The 20,711-nt window shown below is 41.6% G+C and overlaps 1 protein-coding gene across 1 annotated transcript in view; it reads left to right on the forward strand.

Annotated features, from left to right (window-relative positions):
* Positions 1–20,711, forward strand: part of LOC114643290 (NACHT, LRR and PYD domains-containing protein 12-like) — a 547,995-nt gene that overhangs the window by 99,586 nt on the left and 427,698 nt on the right. The window lies entirely within an intron of this gene.

Raw genomic sequence — 20,711 nt, forward strand, 5'->3', positions numbered from 1 at the left:
AAAATTAAACTAACATTTACTCTTAACTGATGATTGATGCAAATGCTACTCTTCATCATCTCATGATTTAAGACTGTGGGTATTTATTAAAATTTTATTTATTTAGAAGATTAATAGCAGCTGGAATGAAACAAAATTTGAACTGGCTGCTTTTGGTCCTTGGAACCTTCAACCTGTGACCTGATGTCTGTACCACTTGCTTGTTAAACAGGTCTGTGAGATCGGACTGCTCACCCCTTGTTATTTTACTGCTCCATTTTACAATTTGGTTTATTCTGTTTTTGTTTTTTCCATAAATACAAACATACTCAATACAAGATTTATACAAGATTAATAAAAGAGTGTCATCATGGAAGGACTCACATTACAAAGACATGGCTTTCTTAAACAGTGTAACGGGCAGCGTTGGCCATTACCCGGCTCGAAGGACCGGTGAAGAGAGCAACTGTGAGGCACTACCTCCTCTGGGACGCTAGAGGACAGCCCTTCTGAGTGGCTGTGGCATCACGGATTACCGCAGGGCACGCTGGGACTTGGAGTTTGGTGAAGCCCTGTTGGGTTCTGTGGGGGGTGCCAGGGGGAGCTGAAGAGCCCTACAGTGGATGGAAAGAAAGAAAGAAAGAAAGAAAGAAAGAAAGAAAGAAAGAAAGAAAGAAAGAAAGAAAGAAAGAAAGAAAGAGTTTTTGAGTTTTAAATATACCTTTTATTAAACATTCAACAATCAATACAAAAATCAACAAACCATCAGAAAAAGAACATCCTATGTAACCTATGAATGAGTATTTTGATGTAGTTTCATACTAATTCATTCACAAAACAAAAACTCCTCATTAACAATTTTACAAATTGCATTCATTGCACACCACTGTTCTATAAATGCTTGTAAATTGTGGGTCATCCTATAAAACTTGAAATCTAAGAAAATTCTTAATTTTAATTGTGCTTTAAAGAAACCCATCAAGTCAGACTCCCTGTCACTCTTAATTTTCCATTCCTAGTGATATAAATGGCAGGCTTAGCCTGGGCCAATAAAAAAATTGCTAACCTGCTAACATTCTTTTTTGCTCTCACATTACCACAACCATATATAAAAACCTGATTGGTAAAATAAACACCCAAAACATTAAAAACACTGCCAAGTACAGATAAAAGAGGTTGAATCCTAAAGCAGTAAAGAAAACAATGAAAAACAGTCGCTCTCTACTGGCAAAAGGGCATATCTCTGAGATGTTGGAATTAATTAAAGACAGAAAAAAGTTAACTACCACAATCCCGTGAACAATTCTCCATTGCAGATCGCCAGTTCTCTTATTCAATAGTAGACTATACAGACTGTCCCAAATGGAGCCGACACCCTCCACCCCTCCCAGTTTATCCCTCCAGGGTGTATTCGGGTATCTGCATAATTGGGACTGGTATTGAGCTTGGGCACACACTTTATAAAGCTTCTTCCCTGCAGAGTCAAAAGGAAGATATTTAGTTCTTCTCCTGCTGTTTTCCTCCATCATGTTCTCATTGGCATTAACACTAGAATTACCAGAGTCTACGAAAAAACTCGTAGATCCGGCCCACCTTAAAACCGTTCTCACCTCTCTTTTGTCTTCTAAATGTGCCGATTAAGAGGAGCAGCGAGCAGCCGGCTATTTCATCCCCCACCTTCGCAGAACGTTCACTAAGTTTTCTCAGCTCATGACTTGTTTGATTATCTGGGAGTGACTGAAATGCTGGAGTTTTAGAATGAAAATAATAGATCGCTATTTGGAATACTTGCATTTCATGCGTGTTCCGTTTCTACAGTAATCTGTGTAAACACATTGCTAAAACAGAAACTTTTTCATATTTTAGTAATAAATGTTACAAAATGTAGGCATAAACTATAGAATCTGTGAAGCCTGAAGTCCAAACATCAAATAAACATTTTCACAAAAAGTTCAAGGATGCTACAACAGCTTCTGTGGCTTAACGCTATGGTTTGCTGACTTGGGGCACAACAGCCCTGTCATGCTACAGGGACGTGAGTTCGATTCCCAGCTTTGAAGAAAGTGTTGGTTCTTTTTTTCCTCAAACGGACATTGAATTTATAAATTGGTATGCACTGTAAATCGTTAACTTTAAAATGTCAATCGCGGTTATTTCTGTTGATTAATTCATGCTTTTTTACTTAGAGTCAGAACAGGAGCTTTTTCAGCTTATTCAGCTTCTGATCTGACTCAAACAGCGCCAGTATAACTTCACACCCGATCTGACGCTGTTCATTTTCAAATAATATTGCATTACTTCGACGATGTTTTCTGATTGGTACTATTCGCGTCATAAAATGATTTCTTCAAAATGTCACATATATTTGTCTCTTTCTTTTTTTAAAATGTGCGTTGTAGCACGCAGCAACTGGCCACCTGCATGTTCTTCCGCACACTGAATAAGACAGCGCTATATGCAATCATCAGATTCAAATGTTAACAGTTATATAGCACGGAATGGAAATCAGCAGTTCTTAGCATTGCACCACACAAGCTGTCATATCAACCGCCTACTGTAACTTGCTTTCTTTTTTCTTCGGTTATAGTCTTGAATAAAAGTGCACCTGTTTTGTTATACTTTTACATCACCATATGTTCCTGTGTTTGAGCTACATGGGCATGCTCAAAAAATACACGTGTAATGCCACGAAAAGTGCATGCAGACACTTCAGTACACTGCAGAGCTTTAGCACGTCTTTATGTGAAAACAGCATCAGATGGGGAGTGTCTGATGATTGCATATAGCGCTGAAGTTACTGCTCTTTACTATGCTTTCCTCTGCATGTCCGGGAGTACAAAAGAAACAGCATACAGCAACACGTGGGGACTGGCAAGATTGGGGAAAAAAAACATGTGGTCGTATGTATCGTGATACACTGCAGAGCTATAGCGCATCTTTATGTGAAAACAGCAGTGTCAGGTGGGGGGCGGTAGGGAAGTATCCTGAACGCGACTGAGACAATGAAAAGTGAATTTTAAAAAAAAGTAAAGCTAACCTTTACAAATATCATAAATTACACCGGCTGTTACAGACTGAAATCAAATGTATCTTTTTATTCTAAAATAGTGAAAATAAGAACACTTCTCAAAATGGAGTTGTGCAGGATCGAACTCACGATCTTTGGAATCCCAATCAGCAACTGATACTGTTGCACCACGGAAGCAGTGATAACTAATGTGTGTCAATGTTGCACACTAAGGCGGCTTTTTTTGGCGGTGGCTTTTTTTTTTTGTACCTTTTGTGAAAGTGTTTCTTTGATATTTGGACTTCAGGCTTCATACATTATATAGTTTATGCCTACATTTTGTCATTTGCTACTAGAATATTGTAAACCGTTTCTGTTTTAACAATGTGTTTACACAGATTACTGTAAAAATGCAACACATATGAAATGCGTGTGTTGCAAATAACAATCTTATTATTTCTACTCTAAAACTCCACTTCACTCCCAGATAATCAATCAAGGCATGAGCTGGGAAAAGCTTGTTTACGTTCTAAGTCGTTGGGGGGATGGAATAGCCGGCTGCTGGCAGCTTGTCTTTATCAGTACATTTAGATGACAAAAGACGCTGGCGGAGAGTTGAGAAGGGTTTTAAGAAGCGATTTAAGGTGTGCCGGATCTACGAGTTTTTTCGTAGGCTCTGGTAATTCTAGTGTTAATTAACAAATTTGGAAATGCAGACAAAGGCTCTGGGTAATCTGTAGCTTTGAAAAAGTCTTTCAAAAACTCCTTAGCTGTTGAAGGTATATTCAAAAAAATCTGCCACAAAAATCTTTCTGCTGTGCACACAGAGCTCAGGCCTAAAGCTGCAGCCACCTTCTCTGCGCTCAGCCAACTGAGTATCTGTGGTTGAATCAAATGTTTAATTTGTAGAATACCAGCCCTGATCAGGCGTTGTTTCAGAGATGTCGACTCTACTGCCATGGTAGAGACAATTGGCAACTCTAAAGTCCAATATAAATTTAAGGATCTTTCCTCAACGTGACAATCCAACTGTTGCCAAATTCTCAACACACTTTGGTAAAAGTCTGACACATTACCAATGGGGAAGGAATCACTGTCCATTAAGAAAAGCGCTCGGTCCAGTTTCAGGTTGCCAACTTGGCGCAGGAGAGCACACACTAGTGGCTTCCAGGACACAGCCATATGACCATAGAGCAGTTTTTGCAGAGTTTGCAGTCTGAATACATTTTTTTTGCTACAGATGTCCACCAGTCCTTGTCCTCCTGCACTCCTAGGCAAGTGCAAAATACCTTGATACAGCCAATGCTTCCCATTCCAAAACAAACTAATCAACTCCCTTTGCACTTCAGTAATCAGTTCTGGTGGGGGTTCCAGGCATGCCAACCTCTGCCACAGAGCAGATGCAACAAGGTTGTTTATGATTAGCGTCCGTCCTCTATATGACAGTTGGGGAAGTAGCCATCTCCAGCGTTGTAAATGGTTTCTGACCTTTTCTGCAACGCCTTCCCAATTCTTAATGTCACTGTTTATGCCTCCTAGATGTAATCCAAGTTATTTAATTCCATCTCTTGTCCATTTAAGTCCAGATGGCAATGAAGGAAAAGGACCCATCCAGTTACCAATAGTACCGCAGAGCTCTTGGTCCAATTTACTTTAGCTGATGATTCTTTTTGGAACTCATCCAGCACAGACACCAGCCCATCCCCATCTTGTAGTTTTGCAACTAATACTACGAGATCATCTGCATATACTGAGACCTTCAAAGGCACTGAACACTCAGGGACAGATAGTCCACCCACCACTCTCCTTAATTTGATCAGCAGAGGTTCTATAGCCAGGGCATACAACATACCAGACAAGGAGCAACCCTGTCTAATTCCTCTATCTACTTTGAACGGAGCTCTCAGCCCACCATTGATTTTCAGTACACCCTGAATGTCACGATAGAGCACCCTAACCATGGAAACAAATCAGGGTGGGAAACCAAATCCCAGTAGTACTCGCCAAAGGTACTGGTGCTCCACCCAATCAAAAGCCTTCTCCTGGTCCAAGGAAATTAGACCACCATGCAATCCAAACAGTTTTCAGATTTCAAATGTATCCCTAATAAAAAAGATGTTGTCATATATGGACCTATTTGGTACACAGTAACTCTGATCAGGGTGAATGATATGCCCCAACACCTCCTTCATTCTCGAAGCCAGCACTTTAGAAAATATTTTATAGTCACCACAAAGCAAGGCCACTGGCCTCCAGTTCTTAATATTACAGAGATCACCTTTTTTGGAATGAGGGCAACAACAGCTCTTCTACAGCTCAAGGGGAGGAGGCCTTTATCTAAACATTCTTGAAGAACAGCAAGTAGGTCTGGTCCGATGAACTCCCAAAACAACCTGTAGAATTTGACAGTAAGTCCATCAATACCTGGAGCTTTCCCAGTGTTTAAACTTGCCAATGCCCGTGAGAGTTCTTCAAGCGTAAACCCTCTCTGTAAAGCTGGTAAGTCCTCCTCTGGCACCTGTGGCAGCCCCTTAGTAAAACGCGAAGAAGCAGTGTCCTGTTCCACCAGCTCAGATGAGAAAAGTTTAGAATAAAAATCAACAGCAAATGTCCTAATTTGAGAAGAGATTGTCATCTCATTTCCAGAGGGGTCACGCAAACAATGAATCATTCTGCTTTGGCCCTGTTTTCTTTCCAGCCCAAAAAAGTACTTGGTTGGAGCATCACACACAGTTTCTGCTTGAAAACGGGCTGTAACCAAAGCATCTTGGACTTTATAATCAGTCAGGTGTACGAGGGCAGCCTTTCTCACTTTCAACATGTCCAGGTGCTCACTACCTTTAGAGGAGTCAAAGTCCTGCTGGAGTGCTGTTATCTCTTCCTCCAGTGCTTTCATAGAATCATTCAAACTCCGTGTGACATTCAGAGTATACTGCTGACAGAGCTGGTGAATTTGCACTTTACCAACATCCCACCACTGACCCAGAGACGAGAACTGACATATCCTTTCCCGCTATTGTGTCCAAAAGTACCTAAAACAATTTTTAAAACGGGAGTCCTGACATAAAAGCTCATTAAAATGCCAATGAGAGCTTTTTGACTTTAAAGATGACATAAGAACATTGCAGGTAACTAATGCATGATCAGAAAGACTCGTTGGCACAATGACACATGCATTAAAATGGTTAAGATGATGGTTAAAAGTATAAAATTAAGCCTGGCAAGTGAAAGAGTGCCACCTCGCACCTGTGCCCACGTGTTCTGCCTGTCTCCCCCATTCAGGGCCCTCCACACATCCTTCAATTCATATCACTCAATGAGCGCTTTCAGCTCTCTGGCAGATCGCGGGTGGGGCTCTGCATGATTTCTGTCCAGTGCATCATTAAGGGTGCAGTTAAAATCACCACTTAAAAACACACATTCATCCGGGTCACACTCTGATAAAGCGCGCTCAAGACATTTAAAAAAGCGCACTCTTTTACTGCCAATTGTTGGAGCGTAAACGTTAATAAAAACCTGTTGTCCACGTCAACCTTTACCTTAAGCAGCCGCCCTCTAATCACTTCGTAGGCAGACACCGATGTCGGACACACTTGTTCAGATATACCAATGGCAACACCAGGGGCCTCATGTATAAACGGTGCGTACGCACAGAAATGTTGCGTACGAACGTTTCCACGCTCAAATCGCGATGTATAAAACCTAAACTTGGCATAAAGCCACGCACATTTCCATGGTACCTCATACCTTGGCATACGCAATTTCACCGCTCAGTTCAACAGACTGGCGGCACCCAGCGTCAAAGCAGTGCTACTGTTCCTGTGTGATCACCCTTTCTTTCTTAGCTCCACATTCCTGACGTGGCTTTATAAATACACTGAAATTAACTGCATATTGTTTATTAGTGTAATGCATCTGATTGTAATTAACCTGCAGCAATATAATGGTCCAGGGAATAGCCATAGTATTCCAAATACCATAACTGCTTTAGCGCTGTAACTCTCACTGCATCTTCTTCTTCTTTCAGCTGCTCCCATTAAGGGTTGCCACAGCAGATCATCTTTTTCCATATTACTCTCACTGCACCACTCAAAGTATTTATATCACTGTATCTGAGTGGGGAATCACAGCAGCAGCTGATCGGAAAGAGAATTATCGGTATACAGCATGAAGCAGACGCTGCCTGAGCCACGGCAAAACACTTTAGATACTTCCCACTATGGACTTCGCGGTTTAGAAAAAGTTTCATCCCAAGAACTCTAAACGCACTCAATCAGTCCATCAAGTGCTCCTTGTAGAACTGTTTGTACTTATAAGTACAATTACCTCACTGTAAACTTGCACTACAGTTATAATATTGCACAACCTGTGCCACTTTATAAAGCGCGTATTTACATATGATGACGGTATTCATTTTTAAGATGAAATGCAGCAAAATATGTTGATTATATTATACAGATAAAACTTTAACTTCATTTAAATAATCTGTATTGTTAATAATTAAACATGTGAGGACACGGTGCCGCAGCGCTAGCTAGTTCAGGGATTGTTCCTGCATTGCATTGTATTCTTGCTGGTGCTGACGCGACACTGGAAGGATAGACGGATAAAATAATTAAACATGTACTACGAAGATATTTCAATGTTCCTTAAAAGTTTTGAAGAATCGGCGTTCTAAGCTTACAGATGGCTTCACATCTATTACATAGCTGATTGTGTGGCGATTGGGTATTTGGAGAAAGAAAAGTAAGGACAGGAATTGGAGGTTAGTACGTTTGAAAGAGACAGTACTGCTGTCATAAATTATTTCATTGAAGGTTGTGCATGGCGCAGCAAGCCTCTTGCGTGAGATATGAACAATCACTGTGCCACCGTGTTCCCATGTTTAATAACATGCTTTCATTCCTATCATCATGAAAAAGATATCACGTATACATCTTAGTATTTTAATTATTCAGAGAGCTGTAATATCATGAATGTAATGGATTATGTGTCCTGTCGAAGAAAGAGAAAGCCCGTTTAAGAAGCAGGTAGTGATTCACACACAGAGCACAAAGAAGATCAAGTACAGAACAAAGCATTTAACTTCCTACTTTAGTTACAATGGGATTTGAGAAACTAGTAAATTAAATGATTTTAAGATGAAGTTTATGATGTTCTACTTTAATGGCAAAATAAACTACGTGATTAAAGTGGAATTTTCGAGATTAAAGTTGACATTTTGTGTTTTTTTCCCCACTGTGTGCCTATTTTTTTCTCTGTACCCTAATAAGCTTTCATATGACACTCAGACGGTGGGCTACGACTCGCCTTTTCACGCCGACTTTGATATGTGAGTTCTTTTTTATTTCGGGCACTGTGCGACTTTGTGAACTTGAGCTTTTGAGTTTCTCCGACACTCTGTCACTCGATCAACTTCCTTTTGTTGATTATCCCACTGTTTAAACCAACAAATAGTACGTTTTTCCTTTGCCTCCACTTGGTATTCACTGAAATTCTTATATTTTCCCCCGTGCTTTTCCCATTGTCTTTTCTCAGAAGGCTATTTATATCGATTTGCATATTCAAAGAGGCGTAATTCTGGGAGGAGTTGGGGCGGGACAGAAGGCGTGTTCACGTGCGTTACTTTTCACGCTGATCGGGATTTATGTAGTGGAAGAACGTGAAAGTTTGCATACGTACAGATTCCTGCATCTGGATTTTTCTGTGTGTACGCACTTTCCCGCTTTTGTGCTTACGCCATGTTATAGTGTGAGTTCTACGCACAGCGTTATACATGAGGCCCCAGAGCTGCATGTTGACCCGTGACTAAAAAAAAAATCTCCTCCCCAGCATTTCTGCCACTCAATTTCAAGAGCATTTTCGCTGTGCGTCTCCTGCAGGTAAGCCATTGTCAGATGCTTCCCTCTCAGGAAGTCGCACACTTTCGCTATCTTGAGAGGGCTCTTACAATCAGCAACATTAAGACTCCCAATTGTAAAATCGTACATTGGTAAAATTGATAGTGAAACCAAAAAAAATGCTATAATACCATTAAGAAATATAAAAAATGCAGAATTTGGAGCCATTATTAGCAAGTTGTTAAATTAGCAGAGGTACGTAACTTTTTTAAAATACTTCTAAGCCTCCACCCCTCCTTGTCTGAAAAAACCTCAGTGCCCGATCTTTGCTTCATTAACCGTTTAACGGAGGAAATAAATAATTTAACATCCAGGAAATAGTTCTGTACATCCACTCTTTTCCCCTTTGTTTCAACCAGAAAGGGGCTAATTCTGTAGAATCCATATCCTTCTGTGGTGTCCTGACTATTTTCTGACACTACAGAGGAATCAGTTAAATAACCGTCCTCCCCACAATCTGAAATCGAGGACACTTCCGTGTCAACCGCAGCTGTAGTCTCTTCAAAGCTTCTTTTTTTAGAAGCAACTTGCTCATCTACCCCACAGTATCTTTTAACAGCCTTTGGTGTTTTGAAAGTACTGTCGGAGCCGACACACTCCATGTCCATATCGCCCCATATGCTTGTGACCACCGATTCTGTAGCAGAGTCCGATACCTCCAAGACACCCGACTCATTAGCAGTGTTTCCAGACTCTGATACAGGGGGGTCCTGATTTCCATTATCCCTATTCAGTTTGGGATCGGCATTAAGCAAATTGCTCATCAATTGGATCAACGCAGTCTGATCGCTACCAGCATATTCATTCTGAGCAACAGCAATCCCGTCGCTACTTCCTGCTGTGATATTAACTGCAGTCGCCTTCTCTGCCACATCTGTCAGATCCCCAGGGCGGTCGGGGGTCTCATCTGGGGTCAGTTGTTTGCCTGATTCTGCAGTGTTAACAACATCTTTGAAATCTCTATAGCTACATGACCAGCTTTGCCACATTTAAAGGATTTCATCGGTTCCGAGGTGACAAAGATAACGTATTTGTAGGCGTCCATTCGGAACCTCAACGCTACGTTTAACTCATCTGCTGTATTTTTTAAAATCATTAAAACTTGCCTCCGAAAAGACATCACATACTTCAACTGGGGTGCTTTACATCCTAAAGGTATACGTTTAATCTGCGAGATTAACTGTCCATAGCGAGATAGCTCTCTTTCAAGGGTCTTGTTAGATAGAAAAGGAGGTACATTAGATAGGGTAATCTTTTTTGCTGGAGTTGTAAGAGGCCTTACGGGAGTTAAAGTGTTCTTTATAACAACTCCATTTTCTACCAATCTATGGACAAAATCCGTTGTAGCAACAAACACAACCACCACACTGCTCATTCTTGAGGCTGAACGAACATTGTCACAGCCTATTACATTTCCTACAGCCAATACATATTCTTCCAGAGAACAGGTCACTTCTGGCATTAGCTTCACTCCATGTTGTCGGATGACTTTTACGAAATCACCGTTCCGAAAACGGACCCCTCCTGAGGAGGCCATTCTGGCCTTCCTCAGAATAAACCACTCCAACCAAAAGATAAACAGTCAGAGACAGAATAACAATTAAGAACAAAAAAGCAGGAAAAACAGTAAAATCACAAACCTTCAAACTCTCCCGCTCTCACTCCCACTTTCTCACAGAGCTCCGCCACTCACCACTCTCGCGAAAGAAAGAAAGAAAGAAAGAAAGAAAGAAAGAAAGAAAGAAAGAAAGAAAGAAAGAAAGAAAGAAAGAAAGAAAGAGAAAAAGAAAGAAAGAAAGAAAGAAAGAAAATGACTGTGTTTTTATCTTGAGGACATTGTGTTCTTCTGGGGAACGTAGAAAGTGCCTCCCCACCTAAAAATAAAGGTGTGCTGTGTGGCAGTTTGTGTCCTGCATGTCTGTGTTGTGGTCAGGACGGCTGTACACACCTCTGTGATCCACAACAGTTGAGCTGCTGCTGTCCCTTTGTGCCAATGGTTTCTGTGCTTCACTTAAAAGTCAGCTCTGAGTCTTTGATTGTCCTCAGATATTTATGACTGTCAATGATCTCCACTGCCTGCTCTTTGGTGATTGTTTCTTTTTGGTGACTGGTGCTGCTTCTAAGTTTGATTATTAGTTCCTTGGTTTTTGTAACATTGAGGTGTAGAAAAGACTCATCACACCAGTTCACAAAGTCATCTCTCACTGGACCAGAACTGGTTTCATTCACACTCAATAGGGTAACAATCACTGAGTCATGCACATATTAAGATGAACCTGTCCTTAAATTTACTGAGACCACCATTAGTGAGTAGAAAAGAGGTGAAAGAACAGACATGAGGGAACCTGTGGATGAGGACAGCATGTCAGACAGACAGCCATTGACTTTCACTCTTCAAGTCCTGTCTCTTAAAAAGTCAATCAGCCATCCTACCAAACTGAAGTCGTAATTAAATTCTTTAATAGGTTTCTGTGCAAGAAGGTGAGGCTGAATGGTGTTAAAGGCTGAAGAGGAGTCGACAAACAAGAGCCTTACATGAGTCTTGGTGCTCTACAAGGGGTCATACAAGAGATGAAGCAAAGTGACATAAGAACATAAGACATATGACAAATGAGAGGAGACCATTGAGTCCATCAAGGCCGTGAGTTTAGCTAATAGCTAAGCTGTCCCAATGTCTCATACAACTTCTTCTTAAAGGTTGTGAAGGTTTCTGCTTCAACTCCATGTCTCAGTAGTTTGTTTCAGAGTCCCACAACTCTTTGTACAAAGAAGTGCTTCCTGTCTTCGGCTTTAAATGCACTTCCCCTTAATTTCCACAGATATCCTCAAATATGTGATTCACCCTTAAGATGAAAAAATTCTGCTGGATCTTCTTTTTTAATGCCTTTCAAGTCAAGTTGGGGAGCATGCACTGGTACAGTGTGTTGCTGCGCCCACTATACAACGAAACAACTCGGGTTCCCGGTTTGCAACCCCCCAGGTAGACACGTGGTCCAGTCCCACCCTCCAGAAATGACCGCTCTATCTGCCACAGCCAGGTGTTACGTGGGCGACCCCTTGGTCTGGTCCAGCCACTTGGGTCCCCAACAATGAGGATCTTACGAGCCGGATCACCCTCGGGGAAATATGCCACATGGCCATAGTGCCATAACTGATGCCCCCTCACAATGCAGGTAATGTGCCTCATTCAAGATACCATGAGCAACCGTTCATTCGACACAAAGTCAAACCAACGGTACTCAAGGATTTTCCGGAGAGACACAGTTCCAAAGGAGTCCAGTCTTCATCTCAGGTCACTGGACAGCGTCCATGTCTCGCAACCATATAGCAAGACAGGAAGCACCAGGACTCTAAAGACTTGGGCCTTTGTCCTTTTGCATAGATATTGGGAGTGCCACACATCCCTTTCCATCAACCTCATGACCCCCCCATGCTCTCCCAATCCGTCTACTGACTTCATAGGACGAGTCACCAGAGTCATGAATGTCACTGCCAAGGTAAGTAAACCTCTCAACAAGGTCAACACTCTCTGCACAAACAGAGACACTGCTGATGGCTGTGCCCAAGAGGTCATTAAAGGCCTGAATCTTGGTTTTTATCCAGGACACTCGCAATCCCAGACACTCAGACTCCTTGCTCAGTCTCTTGAGCGCCCCAATCAGAGCCTCCATTGACTTCGCAAAGATCACAGCATCGTCAGCAAAGTCAAGATCTGTCAACCTTTCTTCACCAACAGATGTCCCACAGCTGCTGGACCGCACAACCTTGCCCAACACCCAGTCCGTATAAGCGTTGAACAGAGTAGGTGCAGAACACACCCCTGACGAACCCCAGAATCAACTGGGAAAAACACAGAGGTCCTGCCTCCACTCTGCACAGCACTCACAGTACCCGTGTACAGGCTGGCCATGATATCCAGCAACCTCAAGGGGATCCCGCAAATCCTCAGGATGTCCCACAGGGCAGCTCGATCAACTGAGTCGAACGCTTTATGAAAATCGACAAAGGCTGCAAAGAAACTCTGCCGATATTCGCGTTTGCACTCCATGAGAACCCTCAGTGCCAGGATGCGGTCGATGGCAGACTTCTTAGGCGTAAAACCAGACTGTTCTGCTGGTAGGTGAGCAAGTGATCACGGATCCTATTGAGGATGATCCTAGCAAGGACCTTACCCGGCACCGAGAAAAGTGTTATCCCCCTGTAGTTGCTGCAATCCAGGCGATCACCCTTCCCTTTCCAGATAGGGATTACAAGTCCAGTCACTGATTTTCCAGTCAGTTGGGATGATGCCAGTCTCCCAAATGGATGTAAAGATTGCTTGCAATGCCAGGAGGACAGCCTTACCACCAGCCTGGAGAAGTTCTCCCAGGATACCACAGATCCCTGCAGCCTTTCCCCCCCTCAGCTGGTCCACCACCTGTGCAATCTCAGTGAGACTGGGTGGGTCACAGCTAATTGGAGGATCAGCCTCAAGAACCGTGGACCAGAGATATCCAACATCCTAGCCGGAGGATCAGCTTTGAACAGCTGCTGAAAGTAGCCAGCCCAGCGGGTCACAACCGCAGTGTCATCCGTAAAGACTGTTCCATCAGCTGCCCTGACTGTGACTATCTGAGGAACAGATTCAGATGTGCGTAATGCTTCGATTCCTCTGTAAGCAGGATGTGGGTCGCTAGACCACAGATGGTGTGTCACTTGCTCACAGATTCCTTTAACAAACGCCTCTTTATCTGCCCTCAAAGCCCTCGCAGCCGTCCTTCTCAGTTCCCAGTACAGACCAGAGTTGCCATTGAGCCGTGCAATGCAACTGCTCTAGATTATATCCAGGGTGCCCTGTGAGATGAAACACCTCCTTCTGGGAACACCGGCAACACCAACACAACCCTCAGCAACCTTCAAGGTCTTGTCACGGAAGGTCTCCCACATCACATTAGGATCAGCGGTCGTATCCAAATCTGAAAGTTCCTCACACAAACGGTGTGCAAACTCATTAGAAACAGTCTGGTCATGGAGTCTGGCCAAGTTCAGGCTCATTTTCCTAGTAGGTGGTAACCTACTGGACCTAAGCTGGATCCTAAGAGTAGCAACAAGTCTGTGGTCAGAATTCACAAAATGGGCACTTCTGTAGTCCCTGCAGTTTTGCAAGAGCCTCCAGTGTCTGCCCATGAGGATGTGATCGATCTTCTTCACCGCACCACCAGTATTGGAGTACCAAGTCCAACGATGTGGTTCAGGGTGCTGGAACCAGGATCCAGCAATTTGCAGCCCCTGACCATTTGCAAAGTCAAGGAACATGGAGCCACTTTCACCACGGTCACCAGACCCATGGGGACCGAGACAATCTTCATAGCCAGCCCTGTCAGTGCTAGTGACTGCATTAAAGTCACCCATGACCAGAGGAGTGTCACCTCATGGGCAACCATCAACCACCGAGCAAAGCTGCAAATAAAATGTCTCCCTCACCGAGACATCACTCAGCACTGTCGGAGCACACACTGAGACAACAGACAAGGCACCCAGAGAGTGCCACAATCTAAGTCTCATAATATGCTTGTTGAAAGGAGTGAAATCGAACACCATTGGAAGAAGCCAATCCGCTACAGCAACAGCTACACCCCGAGTATGACAGCCATCAGAGCAACCAGACCAATAAAAGGTGTATCCACCTATAGAGATCTGGTGCCTGCACACCTCAGAGAGTGTCGAAACTGAAATGCATAGTTTACACAGCTCCTCCGACAGCAGAGGAAGATGATCATCTTGCCAGAGAGACAAGACGTTCCATACGCCCACCCGTATGGGCCGCCTCAAATTGGGACCCGAGTGCTGACGTGCAGCAGGCGACGCCTCAGCACCACACCAGTTCCGATCCCCAACAGACCTGACCCCATTGGCTCTCCAATGGTTTTGACTCTTCCAGGGACGGGGCTCCCAAGGGCTTTCCCCCATCCCCTTCATGATGCAAGCAGCTTCCTATGGGCGGCTGCAGCATAGCTCCTCACGTGGAGAGCAAAAACGAGTCCTTTCTGTAGTCTCTGAGCTTTGTGAAGTTTTTTTACGATGGCTGGTGTGCCGATCTTGCCACCAACCCCCATGATTTCCCTGCAACTTGGAGGTTCGCTTGCAGGGCCGGATGCAGTTTAACGTCATACCCAGGACGTGCCTTTGAGGATTTTAAATACCTGGATGAGGTTCCCACACAGTCTCCTCTGCTCAGACTAAACAGGTTTAATTCTCTGAGTCTGTCACAGTAGGACATGTCCATAACTCACATGATGCACTTGATTGCTCTCTTCTGCACAGCTTCAAGTGCTGCTTTGTCTTTCTTGTACTGTGGTGTCCAGAACTGCACACAATAATCCAGATGTGGTCTCAGTAGTCCACTGATGACCTCACTCCATTCTCCTGTTATCTGTACTCTTTGTTTCCTGCCGGTTAACCAGCTAGAGATCCAGTTTTGTAGGTGACCGCTGATGCTTACAACTTCTAGTTTCAGAATAAATCTTTGGTGTGGGACAACTTAGTCAAAGGCTTATTGAAGGTTTATGTAAATTATGTTGTAGGATTTGTTTTTGTTAATTATTCCAGTTGCTTATTCTAAAAAATCTAAAGGATTGGTTTGGCAGAATCTTCCTCTCATAAATCCATGCTGGTTGTTGTTAAGTATATTATTTTTGTGTCAGTAAGTAATTTTTTAATTTAATTGTTATTATTGTTTCCATAATTTTTCATGGCAAGTAAGAAGAAGTAAAACTAACTGGTCTGTAATTAACTATGATGCATTTTGTCCCCCTTCCAGAAGACTGGAGTCACATTTGCAACTTTCCAGTCCTCAGGTGTTTCTCCTTTCTGAAGTGAAAGCTTAAATCTACCTAATATGAGTTTAGAGACAACGTCTTTCATTTCTTTCAATACAAGTGGTGAGATCTCATCACGCCCAGGGCTTCTATTAGTCTTCAACATACTGAGGGCTTGAAGCACAACTGAGTCTTTGATATTAAAATCTCTGAAATCAGAGTTTGTTTTTAATTCTACATGAGTTATTCCACTTGTTTCTTTCTTTATAAATATTTGGGTCAAATATTTGTTCAGTTCATTTGCTATTTAAATCTCATTTTCAATGATTTCTCTATTCGTGTCCCTAAGGTTTCTTCAATTCTCTTTCATTGTCTGTTTACTGGAGTAGTAAAGAAAAAAATGCTTGCTATTCATTTTGGCTTTTCTTGCTCATTTTATTTTAGTTTGTCCATTTTTGACCTTTCAAATGCTGTTCTTGATCACTGGCTGTAGTTTCAGGTAATCCACTCTGTCACAGTTATTTGGATGTTTTAAATTTTCTTGTACAAGGATCTTTTCAGTTTTATTTTTTTAGCAGTGCTCCTATTGTTCCTTTTCAACTGATTTAGAGTTCTTTTGTTTTATTGGTTTTCAAAATAAACTCTATGAAGTGACACCAACTGTCATTTAGAGTTTCTGAATTTTTGCTTTCCCATTTGATGTTTTGTAGATACGTCCTCGTCCCCATAAAGTCTGCTTGCCTCAAGTTAGAAGTTTTGTTTTTATCATACATCTGTGTGTTTTCTTGTTCCTCTGTCTTTATTGTTTGAGAAGATGAGATCTCGAGAGGCGTCACCACACAATGGGCAAACTGGGTGGACAAACAGTCATTTGCCAACTGCACCAGTTTCTTCTTTTGTATTCCTTTCAGTTAATGTTTAGAAAGTTCAAATCCCCCCTGACCACTACGTCCTCTTTGTGGCACATCTGTCTTATTTGATTAAATAATACATTATTTAGATAGATAGATAGATAGATAGATAGATAGATAGATAGATAGATAGATAGATAGATAGATAGATAGATAGATAGATAGATAGATAGATAGATAGATAGATAGATAGATAGATACTTTATTATTCCCAAGGGGAAATTCACATACTCCAGCAGCAGCATACTGATACAAAAAAATCAATATTAAATTAAAGAGTAATAAAAATGTATTATCTAACATATCAGAATATGGCGGCCTGTTGTAAACTCCAATGTCCAGATCTCTGCCTTTCTTCCTCACTAGTTTAACCCCCAGTGATTCTGACGAGTTTCCTTCTTCCATCTTGAAGATGTCGTTCTGAATATTATTGTTCACATACAGCGCCACACCTCTTCCTTTCCTTCCTTGTCTGTCTCTCCTGAAGCAGGTTTAGACACTAATATGATATTCTTCTCTGTCACTCTCTTTCAGCCATGACTCTGTAATTCCTACAATATCAGAATCCCAAGTCAATCCTGTCACCTCTTGTTCATGCATTTTATTTCTAATTCTTCTCACATTAAAGAGTAAACATTTTAAACAAGTAAAGTTACTTTTGTGTTTTCTGTTGAGTTCTCTTTACGTCAGTTGATTGTTTTTTGTGTCTTCCTCAGTTTAAATGTCTGCTCACTTCCCTGAAGATTCTCGCTCCTAGATTGTTTGTCCCTTTCTCTTGTAGTTGTGGTCCATCTCGTCAGTAAATTAAATGTTTACAGTGACAGTCATTCCAGTGGCTTTAAAAAAGTCAAACCTTCTTGTTCACACCAGGCCTTCATCCACACATTATGCCTGAATATCAAATTCTGCTCATGTTATCTTTTTCTGGTGCTGTAAGGACTTCAGAGTAAATGTCTGATGCTGATTTGTCCTTTAGCTCGTCTCCAAGTCCCCTAAATGTGTTCTGCACAGAATATGCAGTTGGTGTCCTCTGTCCCCCTCTCTAATAGACTGGTAGTCAAACTGAAATGGATCTCATAACTCTGAGTTTTCTCTCTCAGGTTCCTCTTTAGAAGTTTTTCAAATATTTGCATAGCCAGTGATGTCAGAGCCACTGGTCTGAAGTCTTTTAGGTTATTATGGTTGTTGTTTTTAGCTACTGGTATTCCTGTCACCTGTTTCCATAGCTTTGTGACCTTCTGCTGTTTTAATGATAACTTTGAAAGTAAAATAAAAAATGGAGCTGAGCTTTCTCTGCAGATGTTCTCAAGATCCTCCCACTAACATGGTCTGGTCCAGGACTTTTATTTGGTTTTAATATTATAAAAATGTTCTCTGCGTCCTTCTGAACATAAACATCTCTCTCCGTTATCTGAAACCATCTTCTTCAAGTCGAGTCCTCGCTCAGTCAAATCAAACTGCTCACATCTCCAGTCGTATTAATTAAACCCATTAGCTCAATCAGAGAAGCAGTTTACACCACAAACCCTTACCTGTTTTTTATTTTTTGACTGATGATGTCCAGCTAAGGATTTAATGTCTGACCACATCAATCCCAAATTTTGTGGGGACAAATTCTGTTCAGTTTTATCCTTATAATAAACTTTATCTTTTTTGATGCTAAGTTTTAATTCCCTTTGAGCAACTTGTGCCTCATTAGTATTTCCTCATCTAAAGATACTTTTTCTTTTGATATAATAATGACATTATAGATTTGATTCTATTAGTTCGGGAGTTGTGCCCTCATTTTTTAAACATGCTGCAGTTTGTCCCCATCAAAAAAAGGCAGAATTAGACCCTGGAGTTTTAGCCAATTTTCGTCCAATTTCCCACATGCTGTTTCTGGCTAAAATTCTAGAAAGAATTATTTATAATCAATTAGTTGATCACCTTAACTCCAATAATTTATTTGAGATCTACCAATCTGGCTTTAGGCGTTATCATGGTGTTGAAACGGCCCTCCTGAAAGTGTTCAACGACATATCTCTTATTACTGACTCAGGCGGCACTGCAGTCCTTCTCCTCCTTGACCTGTCCGCTGCCTTTGACACCATTGATCATGAAATATTGATGATGCAGTTTGAACATCTCGTTGGGCTTAAAGGGGCTGCTCTTAACTGGTTCACGTCATATCTAACTGGTAGACACTTTTCAGTGACTTTTAATTCCTCTTTTTCATCTACTGCTCCTCTTAAATATGGTGTTCCTCAGGGATTCATTTTGGGTCCTGTCTTATTCTTGATATGCCTTCATCCTATTGGAGTGATTTTTAGGAAATTTAACATTTCTTTTCACTGCTATGCTGATGATACTCAGGTTTATATTCCTGTCTGCAACTCTACAACAAATCAACTCCACAACTGTCTGTCTGAATTAAGATCCTGGATGGCTAATAATTTTCTTGATCTAAATCAAAATAAAACGGAGGTGCATATAGTGGGTCCATCAGCTAAAGCCCAAATTGGTCTTGGACTTCTCGGCTCTTTCTCTGTCTTTTCCAAACCTCAAGTCTGCAATCTTGGTGTTATCTTTAATAGTAACCGCTCTTTTGAGAAACAAATAAATTCTGTAGTCAAGAGTTGCTTTTTCCAACTTCGTCTATTAGGTAAGATAAAGCCTTTCTTATCTTCTAGGGATCTTGAGATAGCTACTCATGCGTTTATTTTTTCTCACCTCGATTACTGCAACTCGCTGTATTCTGGGATTAACAAATCTCTGATGCACAGGTTACAGTTGGTCCAAAATGCTGCCGCTCGCTTTCTGTTTGGGGCAAGAAAGTCTGACTCTGTTTCTCCGATATTAGCTTCTTTACACTGGCTGCCTGTTAGTTTTCGAACTGATTTTAAAATCTTGCTGCTAGTTTTTAAATCTTTACACGGGTTTGCTCCTGCCTATTTATCTGAACTGTGTGTTTTACATCAGCCATCTAGAGTGCTTAGATCTTCTGGTCAGCTGTCTCTGGTTGTCCCTCGTACCAAGTGTAAAACAAGGGGGACAGACAGGACTTGTGCAGCTGCTGCTCCTCGCCTGTGGAACTCTTTACCTCATCATATAAAGGAGTCGTCTACAATTGAACTGTTTAAAACAAAAATAAAGACTCATTTCTACTCACTTGCATTCAGCGACCTTCAGTAATACTGATGGCTTCCTCTTTGTGATAATATAGCATTACTTCTATTTATTATGTATCTTATTTTATGTTCATATATTTTATTTCTATTTATGTTTTTATGTTAATTGTTTAGTTTTTCTTTTATTCTATTATTGTAAAGCACTTTGGCCACAGCATTACTATGTTGTTTTAAATGTGCTATATAAATAAATTAACATTGACATTGACCCAGGGTTTGTTGATCAAATAGACCTTCACACTTTTAGCTAAGATTAGCACGTCTTCACAAACAGAAACAGAGCTGCTGATCACATCACAAAGCTCAAATAAATCAACGCAGGAGTCCATCAAAAGATCTCAGTTCTGGACAATGAAAGCAGCCTTGCAGACTTTGGATTGAATCTTCACTCCAGAGCTTCACTGTCTTCTTGTGGACTTTTAAATTCCTAAAGAAAGTGTTGAATGTAAGAAATAGTGTTGGAGTATTTTACAAGAGTGCTGCAGAATTACAAACAAAGTGCAAATCAGAAAATGTGTTTGTGCTTTTGGTGCCTTTGTTTAAGGCCTGCTGACAAAGGGTAGGCTTCTGATGCTTTGGTCTGAGTGTTCACTTTCAGCGTGTCGACTAAAGCTGTGATAATCGTCTCTGTTGACATTGATGGGTGAGCCTTAGGATGAATACAAACAACGGTGACAAATATTTGTGGAAATTCTCTGGACGAGTAGAGTGGTCTGAGTGACACGCTGAGCAGCTCAATGTCTACAGAGCTCACTGCTTTTCTGACTGTTACTGATTGAGACCACCATTTATATACAGATGGGCAGACGCCACTGGGCACTTTACCTGTGATGATGGAGTCTTAATGATGAGCTCCGTGACACTGATGGGCTCAGAGAGCCACATCTCATAATGCAGGCTTCTCTGTATTCTGTCTGAACACAACCTTTAGTTTGGAATTCATCAAG

Source organism: Erpetoichthys calabaricus (assembly GCF_900747795.2).
Source record: "Erpetoichthys calabaricus chromosome 1 unlocalized genomic scaffold, fErpCal1.3 SUPER_1_unloc_26, whole genome shotgun sequence".
In the NCBI taxonomy this organism is placed as follows: domain Eukaryota; kingdom Metazoa; phylum Chordata; class Cladistia; order Polypteriformes; family Polypteridae; genus Erpetoichthys; species Erpetoichthys calabaricus.